Source organism: Hyperolius riggenbachi, chromosome 1, assembly GCF_040937935.1.
Source record: "Hyperolius riggenbachi isolate aHypRig1 chromosome 1, aHypRig1.pri, whole genome shotgun sequence".
NCBI lineage: Eukaryota > Metazoa > Chordata > Amphibia > Anura > Hyperoliidae > Hyperolius > Hyperolius riggenbachi.
In genome coordinates, this window is record NC_090646.1 from 623,386,512 (window position 1) to 623,412,767 (window position 26,256).

At 45.5% G+C, this 26,256-nt stretch overlaps 1 protein-coding gene across 5 annotated transcripts in view; it reads left to right on the forward strand.

Annotated features, from left to right (window-relative positions):
• GHR (growth hormone receptor) overlaps positions 1 to 26,256 on the forward strand; it is a 496,455-nt gene that overhangs the window by 174,884 nt on the left and 295,315 nt on the right. For 4 of the 5 annotated variants that reach the window (XM_068251067.1, XM_068251022.1, XM_068251070.1 and 1 more), the window contains exon 3: positions 8,110 to 8,179. The exons of the other annotated variant lie outside the window; for it this stretch is intronic. The gene's annotated coding sequence lies outside the window, so the exon portion shown is untranslated. The remainder of the gene's footprint in view (positions 1 to 8,109; positions 8,180 to 26,256) is intronic. 5 annotated transcript variants of the gene reach the window in all.

The window sequence follows — 26,256 nt, forward strand, 5'->3', positions numbered from 1 at the left end:
AGGGACGTGATTAGTGGCAAGGACATTAAATTATTGTGCCCGCCGTTTATCATGGTTTTTACTATTGCCGCCTCTGGCGGCAGGGAGTAGCTAACATTAGGCAGGGAGGTTAGGTTTAGGCTGGGGGTAGTTAAACTTAGGCATGGGGGTGTAGTGGTTAGGGTTAGGCATGGGGGTGTAGTGGTTAGGGTTAGGCAGCGGGGTGGAGTGGTTAGAGTTAGGCAGCCGGGGTGGAGTGGTTAGGGTTAGGCAGCGGGGTGTAGTGGTTAGGGTTAGGCAGCGGGGTGTAGTGGTTAGGGTTAGGCAGCGGGGTGTAGCGGTTAGGGTTAGGCAGCGGGGTGTAGCGGTTAGGGTTAGGCAGCGGGGTGTAGCGGTTAGGGTTAGGCAGCGGGTTGTAGGGGTTAGGGTTAGGCAACGGGGTGTAGCAGTTAGGGTTAGGCAACGGGGTGTAGGAGTTAGGGTTAGGCAGCGGGGTGTAGTGGTTAGGGTTAGGCAGCGGGGTGTAGGGGTTAGGGTTAGGCAGCGGGGTGTAGTGGTTAGGGTTAGGCAGCGAGATGTAGGGGTTAGTGTTAGGTAGCGGGGTGTAGGGGTTAGGATTAGGCAGCGGGTTGTAGTGGTTAGGGTTAGCCAGCGGGTTGGAGTGGCTAGGATTAGGCAGCGGGGGTGGAGTGGTTAGGGTTAGGCAGCGGGGTGTAGGAGTTAGGGTTAGACAGCGGGGTGTAGGGGTTAGGGTTAGGCAGCGGGGTGTAGGGGTTAGTGTTAGGCAGCGGGGTGTAGGAGTTAGGGTTAGGCAGCGGGGTGGAGTGGTTAGGGTTAGGCAGCGGGGTGTACTGGTTAGGGTTAGGCAGCGGGGTTAGGGTTAGGCAGCGGGGTGTAGCAGTTAGGGTTAGGCAGCGGGGTGTAGGGGTTAGGGTTAGCCAGCGGGGTGGAGTGGTTAGGGTTAGGCAGCGGGGTGTAGGAGTTAGGGTTAGGCAGCGGGGTGTAGGTGTTAGGGTTAGCCAGCGGGTTGGAGTGGCTAGGAATAGGCAGCGGGGATGGAGGGGTTAAGGTTAGGCAGCGGGGTTTGAGTGGTTAGGGATGGGCAATGGGGTTGGAGTAGTTAGGGTTGGGCAGAGAGGTGAAGTGGCTAGGGATAGTCAGCGGGGTGGGGTGATTAGGGTTAGGCAGCGGGGATGTAGTGGTTAGGGTTAGGCAGCGGGGTGTAGGGGTTAGGGTTAGGCAGTGGGGTGTAGGGGTTAGGGTTAGGCAGTGGGGATGTAGTGGTTAGGGTTAGGCAGCGGGGTGTAGGGGTTAGGGTTAGGCAGCGGGGTGTAGGGGTTAGGGTTAGGCAGCGGGGTGTAGCAGTTAGGGTTAGGCAGCGGGGTGTAGGGGTTAGTGTTAGGCAGCGGGGTGTAGGGGTTAGGGTTAGGCAGCCGGGGTGTAGTGGTTAGGGTTAGCCAGCAGGGTGGAGTGGTTAGGGTTAGGCAGCGGGGTGTAGGAGTTAGGATTAGGCAGCGGGGTGTAGGGGTTAGGGCTAGCCAGCGGGTTGGAGTGGCTAGGATTAGGCAGCGGGGTTTGAGTGGTTAGGGATGGGCAATGGGAGTGGAGTAGTTAGGGTTGGGCAGAGAGGTGGAGTGGCTAGGGATAGTCAGCGGGGTGGGGTGATTAGGGTTAGGCAGCGGGGATGTAGTGGTTAGGGTTAGGCAGCGGGGTGTAGGGGTTAGGGTTAGGCAGCGGGGTGGAGTGGTTAGGGTTAGGCAGCGGGGTGTAGGAGTTAGGGTTAGGCAGCGGGGTGTAGGTGTTAGGGTTAGCCAGCGGGTTGGAGTGGCTAGGAATAGGCAGCGGGGATGGAGGGGTTAAGGTTAGGCAGCGGGGTTTGAGTGGTTAGGGATGGGCAATGGGGTTGGAGTAGTTAGGGTTGGGCAGAGAGGTGAAGTGGCTAGGGATAGTCAGCGGGGTGGGGTGATTAGGGTTAGGCAGCGGGGATGTAGTGGTTAGGGTTAGGCAGCGGGGTGTAGGGGTTAGGGTTAGGCAGTGGGGTGTAGGGGTTAGGGTTAGGCAGTGGGGATGTAGTGGTTAGGGTTAGGCAGCGGGGTGTAGGGGTTAGGGTTAGGCAGCGGGGTGTAGGGGTTAGGGTTAGGCAGCGGGGTGTAGCAGTTAGGGTTAGGCAGCGGGGTGTAGGGGTTAGTGTTAGGCAGCGGGGTGTAGGGGTTAGGGTTAGGCAGCCGGGGTGTAGTGGTTAGGGTTAGCCAGCGGGGTGGAGTGGTTAGGGTTAGGCAGCGGGGTGTAGGAGTTAGGATTAGGCAGCGGGGTGTAGGGGTTAGGGCTAGCCAGCGGGTTGGAGTGGCTAGGATTAGGCAGCGGGGTTTGAGTGGTTAGGGATGGGCAATGGGAGTGGAGTAGTTAGGGTTGGGCAGAGAGGTGGAGTGGCTAGGGATAGTCAGCGGGGTGGGGTGATTAGGGTTAGGCAGCGGGGATGTAGTGGTTAGGGTTAGGCAGCGGGGTGTAGGGGTTAGGGTTAGGCAGCGGGGATGTAGTGATTAGGGGTAGGCAACGGGGATAGGGTTAGGCAGCGGGATGTAGTGGTTAGGGTTAGGCAGCAGGGATGTAGTGGTTAGGGTTAGGCAGCGGGGTGTAGGGGTTAGGGTTAGGCAGCGGGGATGTAGTGGTTAGGGTTAGGCAGCGGGTTTAAGTGGTTAGGATTAGGCAGCGGGAATGGAGTGGTTAGGGTTAGGCAGCGGGGGTGGAGTGGTTAAGGATGGGCAGTGGGGGTGGAGTAGTTAGGGTTCGGCAGAGAGGTGGAGTGGTTAGGGTTAGGCAGTGGGGATGTAGTGGTTAGGGTTGGCAGCAGGGTGTAGGGATTAGGGTTAGGCAGCGGGGTTGGAGGGGTTAGGATTAGGCAGCAAGTATGTAGTGGTTAGGGTTAGGCAGCGGGGGTGGAGTGGTTAGGGATGGGCAGTGGGGGTGGAGTAGTTAGTGTTGGGCAGAGAGATGGAGTGGCTAGGGATAGTCAGCGGGGTGAAGTGATTAGGGGTGGCAGCAGGGTGTAGGGATTAGGGTTAGGCAGCGGGGTTGGAGGGGTTAGGATTAGGCAGCAGGGTGTAGGGATTAGGGTTAGGCAGCGGGGATGTAGTGGTTAGGGTTTGGCAGCGGGGGTGGAGTGGTTAGGGATGGGCAGTGGGGGTGGAGTAGTTAGGGTGGGCAAAGAGATGGAGTGGCTAGGGATAGTCAGCGGGGTGGGGTGATTAGGGTTAGGCAGCGGGAGTGTAGTGGTCATTTGTTAGGCAGCGCCCAGAGCAACTGCAGCTCTGGGCTTCTGATAATACGCAATGGGAGCGCAGTGTGATGTTGCGCTACTTTTGCGATAGCAAACATTGAGACAGACTGGAGAGAGGTAGCCAATAGCAACCGCAGCAATGGCTACCTCGCAAGGACAGGACTGGAAGTATTCGCCGCTCCTGCGCAGGAGATTGGCGCAACCCACAAGGCAGAGTACAAGAGCACAGATAAATCACACAAGAGTATCACAAAGAATTCATAAGCTATCAATGTGATACAATAATCCGCAAACGCAATATGGAAAATAACAAACGCGCTAGTATGCGTATATATTGGCAATGAACCAACATATGACGCAAGACCAGCAAAATAACAAACGCTGACTAGAATATGTATATATTGGCAATGAACCAATATATAACATAAATCAGGAAGACTAGCTAAATCTGGAGCAATACAGCAAACTGAGCTAGGCAATACAATACTACAATACTCTACACTAGAAGGAGTATGTATATATGTCCCTGTGGGAAATATATAACGTAACACCACAAGATATCTGAACTAGAACGTAACAAGACAAGGAATATGTTTCACAGTATCAAAAGACCCAGTCACAGCTTAGACCGAGCTAAAGCTGAAAACTATGATGAGCGGAGCACGCTTGCAGAAAGCAAACCTTTATACTGAAGTCATCCAATGAGAGCAGAGATGCAAATCTCCACACAGGTGAATGGTAATCAGTCACAAGCAGGCTGGCTTGACTACCATTCCCTAGCTGACAGACTATCACAAGCAATGCATGCAGAACTATGCTAGCAAAGGCATGTAAAGGAATCAGAGCTGCTTGGCTGCAGTACCTCTGCAGCCAGCAGTACATGCTGCAGAAGCCATCATGACATTCTCCTTTTGGACTCAAAGCGTTTGTGAGGCAGCCAGTAGAGAGTACTAAGTAGCAGGGCTGTGGAGTCGGTACAAAAATCTTCCGACTCCAACTCTGACTCCTCGGTTTATGAAACCACGACTCCGACTCCAGCTACCCAAAATGGCTCCAACTCCTCGACTCCGACTCCTTAGTCTAATACTTAACAGGGCTGTGGATTTTGTACAAAAATCATCCGCCTCCAACTCTGACTCCGGGTGCCCAAAATTGCCCCGACTCCGATTTCAAAGCCCTGCTCAGTAGTAGTGTAATCGAGTCTACCCCCACAATCTCCTTACTGAATAGGTGCAGCTTACTGAACAGGAAAAGCCAGGACTTGAACCCAGGTCACCTGTGTCAGAGGCAGAGCCCTTAACCAGTACACTATCCAGCCACTCCATCATATGACATTGCTTCAGGTGTGCCTTAACTTGTGTAGCCATTATTAGAGGTGCAACAATACAGCATTTGCAGGCAGACTGGATTCTATTTTCTGAAGGAACACCCCACTTGCTGGATAAATCAAGTTATATTTCAGACATACATATTCAGTACTTTATGTTCACCTGCTCCCTTCCACATATATGTAAAATACATTTAAAGGCTCTGTTATTAATAAAACGCACTGGACACATTGAGGCCACTTTTACACTTGGCCACTTTCTTTGCATTGCATTAACCTTTCTGCACGCAGGGCAACGCAACAGCAAAGAAAGTGTATAGCGCCCACTGACCTAACCACGTCTCAACGGAAGTATCTGACCCGCCAAAAAGTCAACAGTGCATTACCAGGCGATTTCTGCAGCGGCACAGAATGGCCAACGCAGATATGTTTATTTGCTTGGCAGCAGCGGTGCAGCACGCTTGCTTTTTCTTTTGGGGAGTGTCACAGTGACCAGAATAGAAAGAATCCCATATTTGATTAGTGAGATTATCGTTTGCATTACATATTGTGCCAGGCACAGAAATTAGTATGTGTTTCGGTGTGGCTAGGCTTAATCCAATATCTTATTTGTGTCATTATTACTGGATACATATTGTACTGTACTGTCTGACCTAATTTCTTTATGTACACCCACTGAATAGAGCAAGTAAGAGAAATCACCTCTGAGTGTGCAGCTCTCCTGTGAATATGAAATATAATATGCCAGTTTTAAGGATAGTACCGTATTTGTCGGACTATAAGAGGCACCCGACCATAAACCGCAACTATGTTTAGAGGACAAAAGCCAGGTGGAAAAAATATATACTTAACCTGGTGCATCCATGGTGAAGGGGCATCTTGTGGATTATGCCCCCTTGTACCTCGTGTGTCTCCCTGTTTCCTCCTCTGTCCTCCTTGTGTCCTCCTCTATTCTCCTTGTGCCCTACTCTATGCCCCTTTGTGTCCCCTTGTATCCTTCTCTATGGCCCTTTGTGTCCTCTGTTTGTCCCCCTATGTCCTCCTCTGCATGGGCACAGTACAGGGAGTCCCAGACATTGCGGAGGGTTGGAGTTTCGTATTGGCAGGCGTTCACAAGTCAGGAACCTCCTGCATTTGTAAGACGCAGTGACTTTTTCCCCTTTTGAGGGAGAAAGGGTGAGTCTTATAGTCCAAAAAATACAGTGTTGGCCCCCTCTCAAAAATAAGCCCCACCTTTCTCTGCACAGCAGCCATGTTAGAAATGTTTTCTTTTTATTGCAGGCAGAGAAAAAGATGAGAAGTGTGTATGGCTTATAAACACGTTGGGTAGCTATCTGCTTTATAACATATTGCCCAGGTAGGGAATGACAATGCAGTGCAGGCCACCAATAATGTAGTGGGAGGAGGTGGACCAGGTCAGACTATCTGCTTTGTGCTGGGGAAGAAACGCCTGCTCTTTCGGCAATAAGAGGCTACTGGATGCAGTTTGACGGAAGCCAAACAGGCACTTTTAGTGTATTTATTGCAAAACTACTGACACACATTGGTATGCAGGTTAGTGTATGACAGTGCTTAACTAGTTAGCACTAGTTTAAAGTGAACCTGAGTCTAATGAAACACAAGATTCTATGCTTGCTTGCCTGGAGCTTCCTCCAGCCCCCTGTCTTGGTGTCCATTCAGTCCCATCTGTTGTTCCGCAGTCAGTTTTGGTAAAGTCCCCGACTGAGCCAGTTGAGGACTACTACTCGTCGTGCTCCCATGGTCAGGAGTGTTTTGCACAGTTACAAGCTTAACTAATTCTGAAGGTGCAAAGGCTGCTGGGGGTTTATATGAAAAGGGCGCCTGTAAAAAAGGGCGCCTGGTGGAGCCCATATATACCAACTTCAGCTACAAAAAAGGCGCCTGGTGTAGCCCATATTAAAACTTCGGCTACAAAAAAAAGGCGCCTGGTGCAGCCCATATAAAAACTTTGGCTACAAAAAAGGCACCTGGTGTTACCCATTTAAAAACTTTGGCTACAAAAAAAAGGCGCCTGGTGTAGCCCATATAAAAACTTCAGCTAGAAAAAAAACTCTGGGATGTGTTAATTACTATTCCCCCTCCAGGCCGCCATGGATAGTGGGGGAATGAAATAATTCGGCTTCCAGCTCTTGTAGCCCATATAAAAACTTCGGCTACAAAAATACTCTGGGATGTGTTAATTACTATTCCCCCTCCAGGCTGCCATGGATAGTGGGGGAATGAAATAATTCGGCTTCCAGCGCTTGTAGCCCATATAAAAACTTCGGCTACAAAAATACTCCGGGATGTGTTAATTGCTATTCCCCCTCCAGGCTGCCATGGATAGTGGGGGAATGAAATAATGCGGCTTCCAGCGCTTGTAGCCCATATAAAAACTTAGGCTACAAAAAAGGCGCCTGGTGTAGCCCATATAAAAACTTCGGCTACAAAAAAAAAAAAGGCACTAATATGGGCTACAAAGGTGCACCCTACTGTAGCCAAAAACGTAGCCGAAAAATATATGGGCTACAAAGGGGCGCCCTACTGTAGCCGAAAACCTTGTAGCCAAAAAATATGGGCTACAAAGGGGAGCCCGCTTGTAGCCTATATCAAAACTGGGGCGCCCTTTTCTACACCTTGTAGCCCATATTTCCAGAAATAACACTGATGTCTATGGCGGCGCCCTTTTCATACAGGCAGCTCAGGTGCCCTTTTCAACCGATACCGACTTCTGGGCATGGCAGCATGACCAAGGACGCGCATGGCCAGGGATGCGCATGTGTAGTAGTTCTTGACTACCAGGGCTGACAAGGGGAGGAGAACAGAGGGGACCAGACTAGGGATGGTCGTAAATGTCGATTTCCAATTCCGCAGAAATTCCAAGTAGTGTTTTTTTGGTCATATTTTGCATTCTCTGATTGGCCAAATACTTCTGAGTTGTTTTTTGCATTCTCTGATTTTCGATTGATTTCGAGTTCTGTGATTGGGCTAAAATTACTGAATTGCAGTGATGCAGTATTTCCGCAGAAATCAGAGTTCCGCTTTCCGATCGGAAATTCGGAAGTTCGAATGAGCATCCCTAGCCGGACAGACACCAAGGGAACCCACGAACTACAGGGCTGGAGGAAACCACAGATATATGTACATCCTTGTGTTGCATCAGTCTCAGGTTTACTTTATGTGTTTTCGTGTTGTTTCATTTGTGTGTTGTTGCTTTCCGTAGCAGCCATCCCATGTTAACCTGTTTCATCTATTTATTTTTCCTATATTTGAGAATATTTATTTCTTGTTGAAATCCTAAAAAAAAACTATAAAATTTAGCTATTTTTGGCTTGAGCATTGTTCATGCCCCAGAATTTAAGTTCTGTAAATTGGCCTCCATCATTTTTGTGACAATATTTTAGACATCCTGCTCACTGATTCTAATTGTCGGCTGTAGATGACCCTTTGAACTTGTATATTTATATATATTCAGCTTCACAGATTTTATTGTGTTTATTATTTGTGGTTTTATTTTCTCTTGTAGATTCATATTCTCTAAAAATATCTTCCCTTAATATCCCCATGGGCCACCGTTAGAGCTTCAGCAGCAGGAGGTAAGAATACATTAATATCTTACTTTATTCAAATACAGTACGAAAAGCGTTGCTTTATATCTGCAAAGCAAAATTCCACTTGATGTAAATGTGAACCAGTGCAATAAAAAACTGTGATACTCACCAGAGGAATGGCTCTGGGTCCCATAAAGCAGGCATATCCAAAGGGGGCCAAATGCGGCCCAACAAGTCTTTTCTGGGTGACCCTCAAAGCTCTCTACAGTTGTTAATTCCATGCGGCCAGCAGGCCGTAGCTGAGGTGCCTCATGTAGGGGCCACCTTGTGTTGCTGCTCTGCCTCCCTCTTTGCTTTCCTGTAGATAGCAAAGCCAACACTGTAGCAGTATCAGCCACTGTAGCCAGGGCCAGAGCTACCATAGGAAAAAATGGGCAATTGCCTCAGGGCTCCAGAGCCTGTAGGGGCCCCCAAGGTGTCCCTCCCCCATCTTAACTGTTGCTCCCCAGGGACTCTACAGAGTCTGTTAAGTTGGGAGGAGATTGGGAGAGGGTCAGTAGCCAGCTCAGGGGCCCAGGAGGAAATTTTGGCTGCAACAAAGGGCCTCTAATGACGCTTTTTGGTCGGGGGGGGGGTCTGTTGGGGGGCCCCCAGGCTAATGTTGCACTAGGGGCCAATTGTTACTTGAACCGACCCTGACTGTAGCCAACACTGTAGCAGTAGCAGCCACTGTAGTCAACACCAGGGCTGTGGAGTCGGTACAAAAATCCACCGACTCCGACTTCTCAGGTTAGGATTCCACCGACTCCTCTAATTTACATATTACAATTTTGTTGATTGAAAGTATGTAACGTGAAATGCATCTCTCAACTGCCAACGCTTATGAATTTTAAAAGGCAACTGAAGTGAGAGGGATAATGGTGGCTGCCATATTTATTCCCTTTTAAACAATACCGGTTACCTGGCTAGCCGGCTGATCTTCTGCCTCTAATACATTTAGTCATAGACTAAAACTAGTCCTTGGTAAGAGTACTTGTAGAAGACAGGAACAAAGAACATCTATCAGGCCCTAGACAATGTAACTGTGGGTACGTGTAAGAGTGATGTGCAGGTACTCTGCAGGGGAATGAGGAGATTCTTCCTCTATTACACATTCTTCATGCACAATCTGAAGGTGGATCAGGCCATAGGCAATGTAACTGTGGGTACATGTAAGAGTGATGTGCAGGTACTCTGCAGTGGATTCTTCCTCTATTACACATTCTTCATGTGCAATCTGAACCAGGTTTATGGGTGATAGACAACACCTCTGTGTTCAATGTGCACAACATTCTCAGTGCAGCTCTGTGGGGAGTGCATATGTAGAGTATAGTACTGCTGTGTAACAAAGTAAACCTGAGACAGATGAAATTAAAGTTTTATACATACCTGGGGCTTTCTCCAGCCCCCTTCAGGCTAATCAGTCCCTCGCTGTCCTCCTCCGCCACCTGGATCTTCTGCTATGAATCCAGGTACTTGAGCCAGTCTAGCATAGTGCGCATGCACACACTCCGCCTCCGGGAGCGTGCGGTGCAGAATGCTCCTGGCTGTAGGAGCGGCACATGGCCGGACAGCGCTGATTGGCTGAATTACAGGGACTCATAGCAGAAGATCCAGGTGGTGGAGGAGGACAGCGACTGGATTAGACTGCAGGGGGCTGGAGGAAGCCCCAGGTATGTATAAAACTTTTCTTTTCATCTGTCTCAGGTACCCTTTAATTCGTAGTCACCAAACCAAATTTTAACAACATATCAAATTACAGTATTTGATTTCATGAGCAAAGTGCGTACATTTGCAGAAATCAGCATCAAAACAGAATTATTTCCATCTCATTGACCATCTCTATTAGTGACACGGCTACACATCAGGCTTTATTCTTACAGCATAGACGGTATTAAGTATATATAGGAGATTCCTGTGTACACATCATATATACTGTACAGTCACAATTAGATGTGTATATCTGACTTTAAAAATACGGGGACTGCTTTATTGAAGCAGCACAAGTAACTCATTTTGATTGGTGTATTTCATTTTTGTGGACTAAGCACAGCTATTACTGTTTGTATAAATTATTTATGATGACTATTATCTGAGAAATAGAACATTTTATCATATTTTCTATTTTAATTACAGTTTAAATTCATTAGAAGTCGGAGACGGTGCACTTTCTCCCGACTCCGACTCCAGGTACCCAAAAATTACTCCGACTCCACAGCCGTGACCAACACTGTAACAGTAGCAGCTGCAATAGCAGCCACTGTAGCCAACACTGTAACAGTAGCAGCTGCAATAGCAGCCACTGTAGCCAACACTGTAACAGTAGCAGCCACTGTAGCCAACACTGTAGCAGTAGCAGCTGCAATAGCAGCCACTGTAGCCAACACTGTAACAGTAGCAGCTGCAATAGCAGCCTCTGTAGCCCAACACTGTAACAGTAGCAGCTGCAGTAGCAGCCACTGTAGCCAACACTGTAGCAGTAGCAGCTGCAATAGCAGCCACTGTAGCCAACACTGTAACAGTAGCAGCTGCAATAGCAGCCACTGTAGCCAACACTGTAACAGTAGCAGCTGCAATAGCAGCCACTGTAGCCAACACTGTAACAGTAGCAGCTGCAGTAGCAGCCACTGTAGCCAACACTGTAACAGTAGCAGCTGCAATAGCAGCCACTGTAGCCAACACTGTAACAGTAGCAGCTGCAGTAGCAGCCACTGTAGCCAACACTGTAACAGTAGCAGCTGCAATAGCAGCCACTGTAGCCAACACTGTAGCAGCCACTGATTAGCAGCTGCCTCTATGCCAGTAGCGCCGTGATGGTCGCAATCGCCACCCGTCAAAAAAGTGTTGTTTGCCAAATCGCATACAATTACCCACAGATACGATCACTCGTCACGCAATAAATTGTGCGTCATGGGAAAAATTGTGCCGTGGGTACCTAGCTTCAGATGTATATGAGAATATTCCAATCATCTGTAGGTGCCGCCTTCAGCATCTGATAACAGTGTAGACAAGAGCGATGCCGCATATTCTATTAATTATGTTCAGGCTTCCAGGCAAGCAGTGCTGCATCTTGTAAAATCTACACATAGATAGGATGAACCGCTCATATTTTATAGAGTGTAACAATGCAGTGTAAATCTCAGACCCGCCATCATATGGAAATCGTGATGTGGAAGATGAATGAGCTGGAATGTCACACAGTTCAGCATGTGACCTGGGCAACTGACTCTTGAATAGCAAACACTCTGCAGAGCTCGCAGGCAGTGTAAGGGTTCTCTACCGCTTAGTAAATGTCAAAGCTGAGCTTCAAGCAGACAGATTAAAGCGGGATTGTCACCATAAAAATCAAATTTCAACAGCAACTGATCTGAGTGTATTAAGTGATAAAGATGCTAATCCTGCATTCAAAACTTTCAAAACTTTTTCTGCTGTTATGGTTTTGCGTGATCACATACTTTAGGAACGCTGGCTCTTTAATAGCCATTGCCATTCAGTTGCATGCTGGGGTCCTTTATCTTTTATCTATAATATATTCCTCCTCTTCCCTTTATTTCCCTGCCTAGCTGAAACATGATCCTCTGCTCAATTGTGTTTACAAGCAAGGCTGAGGTGTCTCAGCGATTGGAAAAGAAAAGAAAAAAAAGTTAAGGGAAGAAATGACATCAGTATTTAGCCTCAAACTGTGGGCAAAAAAGATGGCTCCCACCAGGAACAGAATTCTCTTCAATTACTATATAAAATTAACTGAAATCAAAACGTGGACAGTACAACACATGTGTTACGTAAGTAGATCAAGTATTTATCTACTTATATATGTGTTTTTTCCCTGGCATAGTATGGCTAATCCTACTGCTTTAAAGAGGCACTGTAACCACATATAGTAAGTGCAGTAAATTATTCAGGACACCTACTTTTACATTTAATAGTCTGGTTTCAGCCTCTGAAACACTTCCCATAGCTATATATATTGCTGTATATGTTTTTAATTAATTAATTAATTTATTATATTTATAAAGCGCCAACATTGATAATGTTGCCCTGTCCTCCCACCGAGGCTTAGCCTGAGCTGTTCATTATGCGGAATACTCCTCAACAAAAGCATTCTGGGAGACCAGATTTCTTTTTTACTGGCTTTGGAACTCTCAGCAAACAAACATTTCAAAGAGATCACCTACCAATAACAATAACAACAATAACAATAATATTTATATAGCGCTTTTCTCCCTGGGGACTCAAAGCGCTGTGACCCTGCATTATGCAGTCTCAAAGGCTAGGGAAAAGAGGTGAGTTTTTAGCCTTTTTTTAAAGCTGTCCAGAGAAGGAGCCTCTCGTACTGATTGTGGAAGTGAGTTCCATAGAGTAGGGGCTGCATAGGAAAAGGCCCGAGCACCAAATGTTAAGTGTATCCTGGGAATAACCAGCTTCATCTTGTTGGCAGAGCGGAGGGTGCGTGGAGGGGCATAAAGTTCCAATAGATCCGCTATGTATTTGGGTCCCATGTGGTGTAGAGCCTTGAATGTCAGCAGGCAGATCTTAAAATTGATTCTCCATTTTACTGGCAACCAGTGAAGAGTTTGCAGTACTGTGGTGATGTGTGAGCTGCGGGGGGCATTGGCTAGGAGTCTGGCTGCAGCATTCTGTACTAGCTGTAAGGGGCGCAGAACCTTATCTGTAGATCCGATTAACAGGGCGTTGCAGTAGTCTAGGCGGGAGGATACAAATGCGTGAACCAGGGCAGGTAGGTCTTCAGCTGGGATAAGGTGTTTTATTTTCGCTATATTTCTTAGATGGAAGAAGGAAGACTTGACGACAGCTGATACCTGCTGTCTGAGTTTTAGATTTCCATCCAGGATCACCCCAAGGTTTCGCACAGAGTCTTTATACTGTACAGTATCTCCCCCAATTGCTAGTTTGAGGTGGTGAGCGTTTTGAACTTTATCCATCATGTGTGGACCACCTACCACCAACACCTCTGTTTTGTCAGAGTTCAGCCTCAGCCAGCTGGTGTTCATCCAATTTTGTAAATCCACTAGACACGCATTTATGGATGCTGATGGGTCTTGGGTGCCAGGCTTGAAGGACAGATACAGTTGTGTGTCATCTGCATAACAATGGTATCCTAAACCATAGTTCTGGATTATTTTGCCCAGTGGGAGCATGTAGACTGCAATACTAAAGATGTCGCCACCTGTGGTAAATCAGAAAGTAAATACGGAAAAATCTAGTTTGCTAATTTAGAAGTGCAGTAATGTCAGCATTGTGAGGTAAACAGGTTAAAGGAGTTATTTGGGGTTTTTTAAAAAAAATAGAAACGGACACTTACCTGGGGCTTCCACCGGCCCCCTGAAGCTGTAATGTCCCGCGCCGTTCTCCGCCGCCGGTCTCGGTCTGAGCGGCATGGCCAATCGCGTGGCCGCGCGCGTCATCGGGAGCTTACTGCGCAGGTGCAGTAGAAGAAAACTTCGCAGTAAGCTCCCGATGACGCGCACGGGAGAGAGCATTATTCTTCTTGTTAGATGAATACATTACAGGACCGGAGGCGGGGAACCGAGGATCGTAGGAGGATGGCGTAGGACATTACATTTCAGGGGGCTGGTAGAAGCCCCAGGTAAGTGTCCGTTTTTATTTTAAAAAAACCCCAAGAGAGCCCCTTTAAGGTTGTCCATCTTACGTTACCTGATGTAGTTTCAGATGTTCTACAAGCAGCAGTTGTGCCCAGACAGCACAATAAAGGACTTGAGTACAGCTGTGCTCGGACAGCTGTTCCACGCCGGCCAATCTGATAGCTCTGCTGACCTTATTTTTGTGATTGGAGTTGCTCTTTAAATCTAGTTGGGATGACTGTGGCAGTGAAATGCTGTTAACACGAGATTGTACTTCTTTTAGCAGCAACAGGGTTAAAACGTTTCATGCATGTACAGAGGATGCAGAGAGAGGGAGATTACGGCTTGTTCAGTAGCATTTACAACACTTTAAAGTAATGTCCCCAGAGCCTGATAAAACGGATGCATTAAATGTATGATGAGAGGAAGCCTCCCGCTCACTTTTATAGCACTTGATTGATATACTGCCTGTTGCCTGACTCGCTAATGTTTATGCTAATCGCTGCATAGCGGAGTAAATTATATACAGCTTGATTTATGTAATTACTATGTGGAAAAGCAGCTTAGACAAAGCGGGATTGCTGCTTGACACTGATAGTATTCTGTCTGCGGGCGCTCACGCTCTAATGCTAGTCTGTGAACCTGTGTTCAGTTCTGTGGCTTCAAAACACAACAGCCGCTAAGCTGGACAACATAACTACAAACAAAATACAACAAAGCATCCGAATATGAGCTATCAATATATTTGTCATAGTTATCAGTATATATGAGTAAGCGTGGGGTTTTCCAATTAAAGCGATGTAAAACCCTGACATAATCAATAAAAACATGTTTTCCTACTTTTTATATGCCATACGGCTACCCATATTTTCATTTGTGCAGAAGTATTATTATTATTTGACTTTGCATTTTATTCATAACTGTATTATTCATCTTCTAACTTAAAGCGGATCCGAGATGAAACACTACCTAACAAGTAACTTGTCTATATAGTGTATCTAAAGTTTACATTAGATAGTTTACACAGCAAATCTAGCTACAGACAGCTTCAATAGAATATGATTATTTCTTCCTGTGATACAATGACAGCAGCCATGTTGTTTCTAAACATTACACAGAGGCAAAAGCTTATCTGCATCTTCAGCACTCAGCCTAATCCCCCCTCCTCCTCCCTCCTCCCCTCTGCCACTAAAATCTCTGGCTAGTAATACCTCCCCCTCCACCTGCCCAGACTTAGCTCCCATGAGCCCTTGCTACAGTGCCAAGACTCTCTGAAAGGCTGTGGGCTTGGCTTGTTTAGTATATAGGGAATTAGAGTATTAAAACAAAAAGAAAAACGTATTTGACTTGAGGAATGCCCTATAAACAATAGGAAAGGAACACAACTATGCAATGAGTAAAAGTTAAAGAGAACCCGAGGTGGGTTTGAAGAATATTATCTGCATACAGAGGCTGGATCTGCCTATACAGCCCAGCCTCTGTTGCTATCCCAAACCCCCCTAAGGTCCCCCTGCACTCTGCAATCCCTCATAAATCACAGCCACGCTGCTGACAAACAGCTTGCCAGAGCTGGCTGTGTTTATCTCTATAGTGTCAGTCTGCTGCTCTCCCCGCCTCCTGCAGAACTCCAGTCCCCGCCTGCATCCCTTCCCTCCCTGCTGATTGGAGGGAAGGGACGGGGGCAGGGACCGGAGCTATGCAGGAGGCGGGGGAGCAGCTGAGACTGACACTACAGATGTAAACACATCCTCACAGCACGGCTGTGATTTATGAGGGATTGCAGAGTGCAGGGGGACCTTAGTGGGGTTTGGGATAGCAACAGAGGCTGGGCTGTATAGGCAGATCCAGCCTCTGTATGCAGATAACATTCTTTAAACACACATTGGGTTCTCTTTAATCTCAGATTCACTTTAAGCAGAAATGCTTTCTGATGCTTTCTGATTGTCTCACTGTCTTCAGCAGAGCCTGCAGTGTCAGGGAAGGGTTAGTTTACATTTCTCACTTGATACAATTAAACACAAGATAACATTATCTCCAGTTCAGATTCCTCCAGCTTTGCCTGCAGGGGAGCTTCTAATGCTGGATACACACGTTGAGATTTCCCGTTCGATTCCCGGGATCGAACGGATCGAATCGATTATTTCCAACATGCTCGATACGGATTTCGTTTCTGCCGTCAATTTGGCATACTTAACATGCAAATCGACGGCAGAAACGATCAAAATCCGAATCGAGCATGTTGGAAATAATCGATTAGATCCGTTCGATCCCGGGAATCGAACGGGAAATCTCAACGTGTGTATCCAGCATAAGGCCTGTGTTTGAACCCTTTGAATGTTCTAGTAAAAAAAAAAAATTCTGGTTGTATATAATAGGCTGTAAATAAGGGACCCAGTTATTATTATTTTTCAATTGTAAATAATCTGTTAGAGCACAGACGAAATTCTGGGTTTCATTCCGCTTTAACGTAGGATAAAACTTTGACATAATATTCAAACAAATGTGTTTTTCTACTTTTTATTACCCATACAGTTACCATATTTGCTTTTGTGCACAAGTAATATTGTCTGTCTGCAAATAACAAATTCCCAAATGACAGTTTATCTGCTCTGAAAGCTGCCATTGCATTTTCTTAAATATAGCTGCTGTATTTATATATTAAAATCTATCTAGCGATCACTTCCCCAGGTCTTTCTGCTTCTCACCTCAGTACAGCTCAATTTGGGCAGTTTGTCAATGTTTACTAAATGTATCTGACAAAGGAATGTAAACAAAAGATAATGTAATTATCTCTTCAGATGTGGCCAGAAGCTGGCCAACAGTGATGAGCGGAAAATGCAAATTTTTCACGCTATATTTTCACAAATTTTCTCAGTGAAAATTAACAAATATTTACGGTAACGTTACCAATTTTTCTTGTTTTCGCATCGGAAAGAAAAAAAATTGTTTGCCTTGACTATATTGCATTTTCAATGTTTTAATGACTGTGGCGTAATTTTGCACTGCTGCCTAATTAAGGAGCTTTCCACTGAAAAGCAAAGTGCTGTGTTTAACTGTTTGAATGCTGTTCTGCTACAAAATGTTTTATGTGTAGTAGATTTTATGCTTAAATATTCTTTTAGAGCAAAGAGGTAAATCTGACTTTCATATCACTTTACAAATCCCAGTCCAGACAGTTTATAACTATAACTATAACTATATATATATATATATATATATATATATATATATATATATATATATATATTTTATCCGAACATTATTTTCAGGTAATTATGTTATAAACCTTTTTGTAAGAAACGTTTTAATATGCAAAACAGTACAAGCAGGAATGCAAAACCACCTCTGGTTCACTTTAAGCCCATGCTGGGCTACATTACCTAATCCTAAAACTCCTCCTACTGCTTGTTGTATTCAGGGTTCTTCCCATTCCCCTTTCCCAGTTCACTTCATATTTGACTGGCTCCCTCCTGGAATAGCCCTCAGAAATGCAGCCATGGCAAGTTTATTTCAAGATTTCTGCCAAGGCTATAGCAATGGCCATCTGCATTGCTGTGGCCTGCCCCCAACTTGGCAGCCACAGCCTAATTGGGGGCTGTTGAGATGGAGGCGGGCCATGGCAACGCAGGAGGAGGTTTTATATCGCTTCGACAGACTTTTGACAAACTTCAGAAACATGCCCGCGACTGCTTTCCTAAGGAGGGGAGGCGGAGCATCACCTGTGTGCCAAGTACATCGGATCAGGTAAGTATTCCACGTTCCCATTATGCAGGTGTTGGGGCTCCCATACCCAGATCAGGGATCAGGAAACACGTTCAGAGGAATCCAGAGTTCAAGGATATCTACAAGATGATTTGGATACACTGCATTGCAGCAGAAGGCCTATAAGGGAAATGATACATAGTTAATGAAGCTAGCATCTACAGGCGGAACCACACAAATAAACAATGCTCCAAATACCACCCATAGGTGACCAAGAGAACTGCAGGTGTTGTCCAAAGGCTGGAGATGGCCATCCACCACAGTTCATACGTATGCTGCCACCAGCAGGCAACATGTGGTAATATTCCTGACACTTATAAGGGGAGAAAGTAAAGGTAACAAAAATAATAATAAAAAGCCATACTATCCTACGGAAAAAAACCAAATATATAAGTAGATAAATACTTGTTCTACTTACATATACATTGTACTGTCCACGTTTTGATTTTTTGTATAGTAAATAAAGAGAAAACGGTTTCAGGCATTTTCCATGTTTATTCTCTCTGTCTGAATGCAATCTGATGTAACTTCCTCCCTTACTTTTTTTTCCTCTCCTGGAAACTACACCGTCATATCTAGCTTGCTTTGTAAATACATGTGAGATCAGCCTAGATCGTATTTCAGCAGCTTCTGCCTTCTCAGCCTTGTGTCACACTGCACTGCCCTTAGCCACTCAGTGAAGAGCAGGAATGTGGGAGGGGAGATCAAGCTTCCCTGTTGGCAATGTACCAAATAGAGCAAGGCTGATCGAGATAAGATTTATTACAGCAGAAACATTTCTGATTATATTGGAGTGCTTGCAATGCAGGATTAGGTTGCAGGCTGCATAACAAACACAGAGCAGTGGGTAAATATTGATTTTATAGTTGACAATTTTGCTTTAACAATTGCTTTTGTTGGTAATGGTAGTTGGACGTGGTTTCAGGTCCCCTCGGATTGAGTGAGTGCAGCTGCTCAGTGTCACGAGATCGGGCAATCACACTTGGAAAATGCAAGTGTCGTTTCTGGGAATTAGCAAGTTTTCTTGTACACAAGCCCTAGTGAAATTGATGCTAAATTCTTTTGACGCATTAATTCCCATTGGTGAAATGTGAAACTTGCTATTAAAAAAAAACTTTCTTACGGTTTATAAAGTTTCTTTTTGGAGTGTTAGGCAAGGAATGTTGACGATTCTTTGGGAGGCAGAAAAGGGGTTCAGATGCAATAAAGGCATGTGAAAAAGTGTGTTTTGGAAATGGTGGGGCAGGAAATATCTGACTGACACGATTCATTATTCCTCGCCAGGAGAGGGGAGCCCTGGGCAGTGAGTGTTTTGGAAATAGCAGAGAAGGCCTGCTGATGCAGAAGGAAAACAGTCCTTAAAGGACCGTTATCACGAAAATCATAACATTTCAAATACTTGTAAACACATACAAATAAGAAGTACGTTTCTTCCAGAGTAAAATTGTAACGATGGGTGTCAGCAACCAGAGAGAGAATCTGATTCTTGGCGATCTGCAGTATCCCCAAGAATACAGATATACCTGATTATTGGGGATCTGCAGAATCGCCAATAATCAAAATATGAGTAACCTCTAGACACCTGATTGTGTAAGTGTTTTGGTGCAACAGAAACCTTTGGACCACCGGGGTAGCAGGTGGTCCAGTAAGTAGAAAAGACTCTACTGCAGTCAAAGACACCTGGAAAGGGAGTCCCTGACTGATAAGGAGCAGTGTCCCCTCTGAAGAGCAGGGGATCCCTGCGGAAAGGCTGGACACCCTGCGGAGAGTGACAGCCAGAAGGTCAGACAGGCCGGGTCGGCAACAGAGTATCAGATATGCAAAGTACCAAATCAGATTTCAGAAGAATAGTTAGGAAAGCTACAGGTCATAACGGATATCAGAACAAGGCCTAGTCTGAGGTGTGAGGTCCGTGATCTCAACACCCTGGAACTATGCTAGAGAATAACACAGATGATATACAGTATTCCTAGTCTGGGGTGTGAGGGACGTGATCTCAACACCCTGGAACTATGCTAGAGAATAACACAGATGATATACAGTAACTGGCTAAGTGTGGATTCCCAGGTCCTCCTGGTTCCACCACACTGAAAGATCTGACTAAGGTCTGAGTGCTAACACATAAGCATTCGCAACGCCAGACAAGCAGCAACTGAACAGCAAGAGATATATATAGTAAAGCACCCCACAGCGCCGCACAGCTCCCATCAACCAATCAATAGCCGAGCAGGAATCAGCTGACCGTCCCGATCAGCTGATCTTCCTCCTATTGGTATAAAGAGCCTGTCTTGCGGCGCGCGTAGCTCTCCATCTGTGTGCACTACTAGGTCCAGCTAACCCAGACGCATGTTGTTGCAGGGAACCCGCCGCACTGAACGCGGAATCCGCCGCTTTGCCGTCAGAACATGCGGCGGCCCCCACGCCACTCTGCCCATGGGCACCACCAGCTCCAGACAAACCAGACACCTGCTGACGCGGACAAACCTCCGCATCAGACGCGGAATCAGCCGCCTTGCTGCCAGAACATGCGGCGGCTTTTCCGCTGTTTATCACAAAAATTAGCTATAAAATACCTTTTTCCTATGTTGATGTCACAGGAGGTAGTTGAAATCTGACAGAACTGACAGGTTTTGGACTAGCCCATCTTCTCATGGGGATTCTGCAGGGTTTTGTTTATTTTCAAAAGCACTTAGTGAATGGCATTTGCTCTTTTCAATTGCCAAAAACGTGCAGGGAGTAGGGAGGCTGGCCAGCATCTCTGTATAAATCCTTTTCAGGGAATGTCTTTATAAAGAATAAATGCCTTGCTGAAAATCCCCCATGAAGAGATGGACTACTCCAAACCTATCGGTTCCATCAGATTTCTACTACCTACTGTAAGTGACAGCAACATAGGAGAATAGTATGGCTCATTTTACTCTGGAAGAAACATATTTCTTATTTACTGTATATACAGTATGTTTACACTTTTACAATTTTGGGCCTTTAAAGGGGAACTCCAGTGAAAATATTGTAATAAAAAAATGCTTCATTTTTACAATAATTATGTATAAATGATTTAGTCAGTGTTTGCCCATTGTAATGATTTACATTCTGACATTTATCACATGGTGACATTTTTACTGCTGGCAGGTGATGTCTGTGGAAAGAGATGCTGCTTTTTTGGCTGTTGGAAACAGTTGGAAACAGTTGTAAACCTCTGTTTTTTCCCACAATGCAACAAGGCTCCCACACTGTGATGTCAGAACCATGGTCCTGACATCACACTGTGGGAGGGGTTTCACCACAATATTAGCCATACAGAGCCCCCTGATGATCCATTTGTGAAAAGGTAAAGATTTCTCATGGGAAAGGAGGTATCAGCTACTGATTGGGATGAAGTTCAATTCTTGGCTACGGTTTCTCTTTAAACTGTACAAATTTCTCATGAAACACCATCTTCTATTTATACATATATTGTTTTGTATGATTTTAGTTTCTCTGCTACACGCTCTCACTCACCAGTATGCTTACAGATGGCATTGGCCTCAATTCACTAAGATCATGCTGGAGATAATAAGGCAAGAGAAAACTTACCTCCACACGTGAGAGAGTTATCTTACCTCTTCATTCCTTAAGTTACTTCTCCTGTAGTTAATTTACCTCCTCTGTAGTTAATTTACCTCCTCTGTAGTTATTTTCACACGCAGTTAATTAACAGCCTGTCTTTAACTCTGGAGTTATTTTAAGGATTGGAGAGTTAATTTAAAGACAGAAGAGTTAACTTTAGGCTTGCCTGAGGTAAAATGTTTCCTGAATACTACATGCCTTATCACCATGGTAACAACTCTAGAAGAGTTATTAAAGACAGGAGATAAGCTTAGTGAATTGAGGCCAATCTGTAGGAATAAGGTATGGTCAACAGTGTCAGACAGAGGCGCTACACTTGTGTGTACAACCTCGTGGTTACTCCTACCTGTATATCTTTGCCTGAGGAAGTGGGCTTTGGACCCGCAAAACGTGTTGCATGTTGTTTGTTGGAGTACGAATTAAAATGTTTCTATATATACCATATAAAGTAGGTGTGTTGTTTAGCAGGTAGGCAAGCCCACCCTTGCCACCAGCATTTTATATGTTTTTAGAGATCAACATTGATTTTATTCTGCTGGCGCCTATGTAATTTTCTCAGTATCAGACATTGATTATCGTTCAAGAAGGATGAGTATGGAATAATGACCTTTTTGATTTAGCTGTAAGAAGATCATTGACCACTTTAGTAGTTTCTGTGGAGTGGTTAGAGCAAAAACCAGACCAGAACTGATCAAGCAGGGAGTTAGCATATACATAATGGCTGAGTTCAGCATGTTTATGGCAGTCAGGTAATTGTGAATGCAAATGGGAGAAGTGACACAGGGAAGTAGTTGGTGAATGCAGTGGGATCTAGAGAAGGTTTTTTATAAGTTGTGGTGTCACAACAGCCTTTTTGAGTGTGGACAGAAAGATGCCAGTGGAGAGGGATAAGTTAAATAGCGATGTTAGTAAAGGCATGAAGGGTGAGGATAGCTGCGGAATGGGGTGGGAGGGAATAGGATCCAAAGAACAGATGGTTAGATGGGATTTGGTTCTTTGGAGATTAGAGAGGAGAGAGAATGTTCATAGAGTGGAAAGAAGGCAGATAGAGAGCAATCGATGAGAGAGGTGGAGATGGAATTTGAGGGTTGCATGGAAAAAACACTTCGGATTTTGTCAATTTTATCAGTGAAGTACTGTATGTTGCAAATTATGTAACTGCTTAATGAGCCATGTACTGTCCATGCCTATCCACCACTCAGTCCTGGATTACTTCAGTAAGTTTAATAAGGTTAGTCTGTATAAAGGTAACATGGTAAGATGTCTGATTAATTTTTACAAATATGCTGATCTGCTTAGTGTTTGCCTCACATTGTAGACTACGCAGACTTTAATTTTTTGCCATTGCTTTTATAGGGGTGGCATCAAGTGTATTTTGATTCTTTTTGAGCCCTTATCTTGGGGGTATGGTCCGGGTACACCGTGGAACTGTTATTTTGCCAGGAAAATAGACTTTAATCGACCGTTGGCATTTTTTTTTACCAAAACCAAATAAAAAATTGCATCAAACATTTGCTAACCAGGCTGGCAAAAAAGGCAAGTCTGGGTAAATAGTCTACGATGTGAGGCAAACACTGAACAGATAAGCATTCTTTTTTCTTTAATTTTTGTGTAAAATGTAATCCGAAATCTTATCATGTTAACTTTATACAGACTAACCCTATAAAACTTACTGAAGTGATCTGGGCGCAGTGACTCTGTCTGTGGTGGAGAGGCATGGAGAGTACCTGCTTGTTTGTACAGGGCTCATTTTGCAATTAAATAATTACCTGTAGCTATAGAACAGGAATGTGCAGACCTTGATGACCTGTTTGTGTTGTCCCCCACCTGAGAAATGACAGTAAGTTTAACTTCTTCCAGGCCACGCTAATTTAAATTTACACCCTGTTTGGGAGCTGTTATCCCTGTCAGGGCGTAGATTCTAATTAGCCCGCCTCACGCTCCGTCAATCATGCCTCTCTCTCGTAGCTGCAGCCCACTTGCCCTGTGGTCGGTATGAAAAAAGAGCTCAATGAGCCAGTCAGAAACCGATTTAATTGGCCCCTGACCCCATGATTATTGTGAGCCAGTCTCATTGGCTCACACCGATCACAGGGTCAGGGGCCAATGAAAACAGCTCCTGACTGGCTCACAGAGCTCTGCCACCATAGTGAAGGCAAAGCGAGTGAGCTTCAGCAACGGGAGAGCAATGCGGTCAACAGTAACGTCCTTAAGAGGCCAGAGACCACTGGTACCAAAGTGGTTAAAGCAAACCTAAAATGAGGAAACTCACTTCAGGTTTGATACATACCTAAGTAGCGGGAAGGCTCTGAATACCATAGAGCCTCCCTGATCCTCTCTCCATCCTGTCGTTCCTGTGTTGTCACCATATGAAGTTATTCGACCTGCTAGGTCTTCAGTCCCTGAGTAGTTCCAAAGACAAGCACATCTGTACTGCATAAGTGCAAGCCTGGGCTCACCCATGCGCAGTACGGATTTGCTTGTCTTCTGAACTACTCGGACATGAATTGTTGTGAAGGCTGTCTGAGGAGTACCAAAGGTCAAATAACTTCAACTGGGGATGGCGCAGGAACAATGGAATGGACCAAGAGCAGGAAGGGCTCTTTGTTATCCTGAGCCTTCCTGCTACTTACTGTATTTTTTTGACTATAAGACTCACTTTTTCTCCCAGAAAAGTGGGGGGAAAAGTCACTGCGTCTTATAGTCCAAATGCAGGGAGTTCCTGACTTGTGAACGCCTGCCAATACCAACCTCCAACCCACCGCAATGTCGGGGACTCCCTGTACTGTGCCCATGCAGGGGAGGACACAGGGGGACAAATGAAGGACTCTGGGACACAAGGGGGCATTGAGGAGGACTCAAGGGGACTCGAAGGGGAATAGAGGAGGACGCAAGGAGGACAGAGGAGGTCACAGAGAGACACAAGAAGTACAAAGGGGACATAATCCACAATTAATGCCCCTTCGCCATGGATGCACCAGGTTTAGTGTGTGTGTGTATATGTGTATATATATATATATATATATATTTCCCTTGGTTTTTGTCCTCTAAACCTAGGTGCGTCTTATAGTCCGAAAAATATGGTAAGTTTGTGTCAAATCTGCAGCGAGTTACTTTCCTTCAGGTTCCCTTTTAATTGTACCCGACGTGTCATGTGGTATGATGAGATAGACGTGTATGTACAGTACAAAACATATTCATAACCACTTAACCAGGCTGTTTATCTTTTCTTTATTTTGCTGCCTGAAAGAGTTCATTTCTAGGCATGGAAGTGACAGCATCTGTCTTATCGGTACCTTGTTGGGAATATAGCAAACATCACTGATAAGCAAACGGCAGGCAGAATACAACTTCTGAGGGCAGGGGAGAGATAGAAAAAGGTCAGTTGTTCATGCATTTTAACTCTGGGACACTTAATAGATTGCCATTGAGCAAAGACAACAAAATATTCAATCTACTTAGTGAATGTTTTAATATACAGTAAGGCTCGGTCCACACTACATGCTGTTGAAGAATGCGGTCCGGGCTCCGGTTTCCTAAACCGGGAATGTAAACGGATGGAAAACTTTTTGCAGCACGTTTCCCGTCCGTTTACGCTTTCACAAATGGATTGGTTTCCACTATGCTGGAGGGGGTAGCAGCCAAGAAGAGGGGCAGCGGGCACAGTGGCGGGGAGGGGGGTCGCACCTCCTCCCCCCCCCCCACACCTGGGTCCACCATCCCCGCTCTCCCTCCAGCTACGTACGTAGAAAAAAGGCAAAACAATGATCGAGCGGGGAAGCATTACTCTCCTTCCTCTGCTCACTGCGTGACTTCCTGCAATGCCGCCCTCTAGTGGGGCGCGGCGAGCAGAGGAAGGAAGGTGGGCACCGATTTGGTATTGCGGCATTACAGCCTTTCTCGGTAAAGCTAACCAACCTCTTCATATTATTATTTATTGCATTTATATAGCGTCAACATATCATGAAGCGCTGTACAATACATAAGATTACAGACAATGATATTGGGGTGATTGACAACACAATACAGGTAGTAATACAATGCCAGATCGTACACTGGAGTAGTAGTCCCAATAATACAAGTTCCCATATTCTGGGTAGAGTGCACAATCAAGTATGATACACAAGGAAAGAGGGCCCTGCCAACGGCTTACAATCTAGAGGGAGGAGGCCGTGACACAAAAGGAGGGGATGATATATCGAGAGGTTCTTGGCAGAGAGAGTTAGGGCAGTGTTGATGTGGGGTAGGCCTTGAAGAGGTGGGTTTTGAGGGCTTGTTTGAAGGTGTTGAAGGAGCGGGCGAGCCTGATAGGCAGTGGGAGAGAATTCCACAGGATGGGGGCAGCTCTAGTGAAGTCCTGTTGTCATGCATGGGAGTGCAAGATGCATGGGGTGGTTAAGAGGGGGTTGTTGGAGCTCTTGTATACACACTATCCGCTCCATGGCATCAAAAAAGCAGAACCAGAGCAGGATCATCCACAAGGTAACCCAGGCAGATTACTGGGCCTAGTGGGTTAAAAGGGGTCCAGCTGACATTTCCTTTAACTCTTCCCCCACCTCAGTTCAAGCCAAAGCTGTTGCCTTGCCTTGGTCTCTGTTTTGTCTTAATGCTTCTCTGCCAGAATCCATTACGAGCTGCTCTTGCCAGTCTGTGGTAATCGTTATGAGTGTCAGTCCATCATGTGACACCACACTCTCTATAATATACGTGGGACAGCTGCTATTGTGATTGCATGGCCACAGCTTGGAAAGGCATCTCACTAGCTGATTTTCAGTAATCAGAGCCAAGCCCCATTACTAGCAGCAGCTCCGCTCAAATAAACAAGACAGCTCGTAAAACGGGTTTACATGCGGACTTCTTACAGCAAACGGTAGCATTTTCCTGTTCTATCGCAATCCTGAGGAGAAATACACGCTTGGGACATTGGACAACAGCAATTTCCTCAATGGCTTAGCAATTTTTTAACCACATTTCTTGGAAATCCTATTTACAGGATGCCTATTTTCAACATGGGAAGATTGCAAAGTAAAGGATACTCCCTTTCTCTCAATTCAGTTTTGCCTACTTATAGGGGCACTACAGCGAAAAACTGTAAAATGTAAAATATGT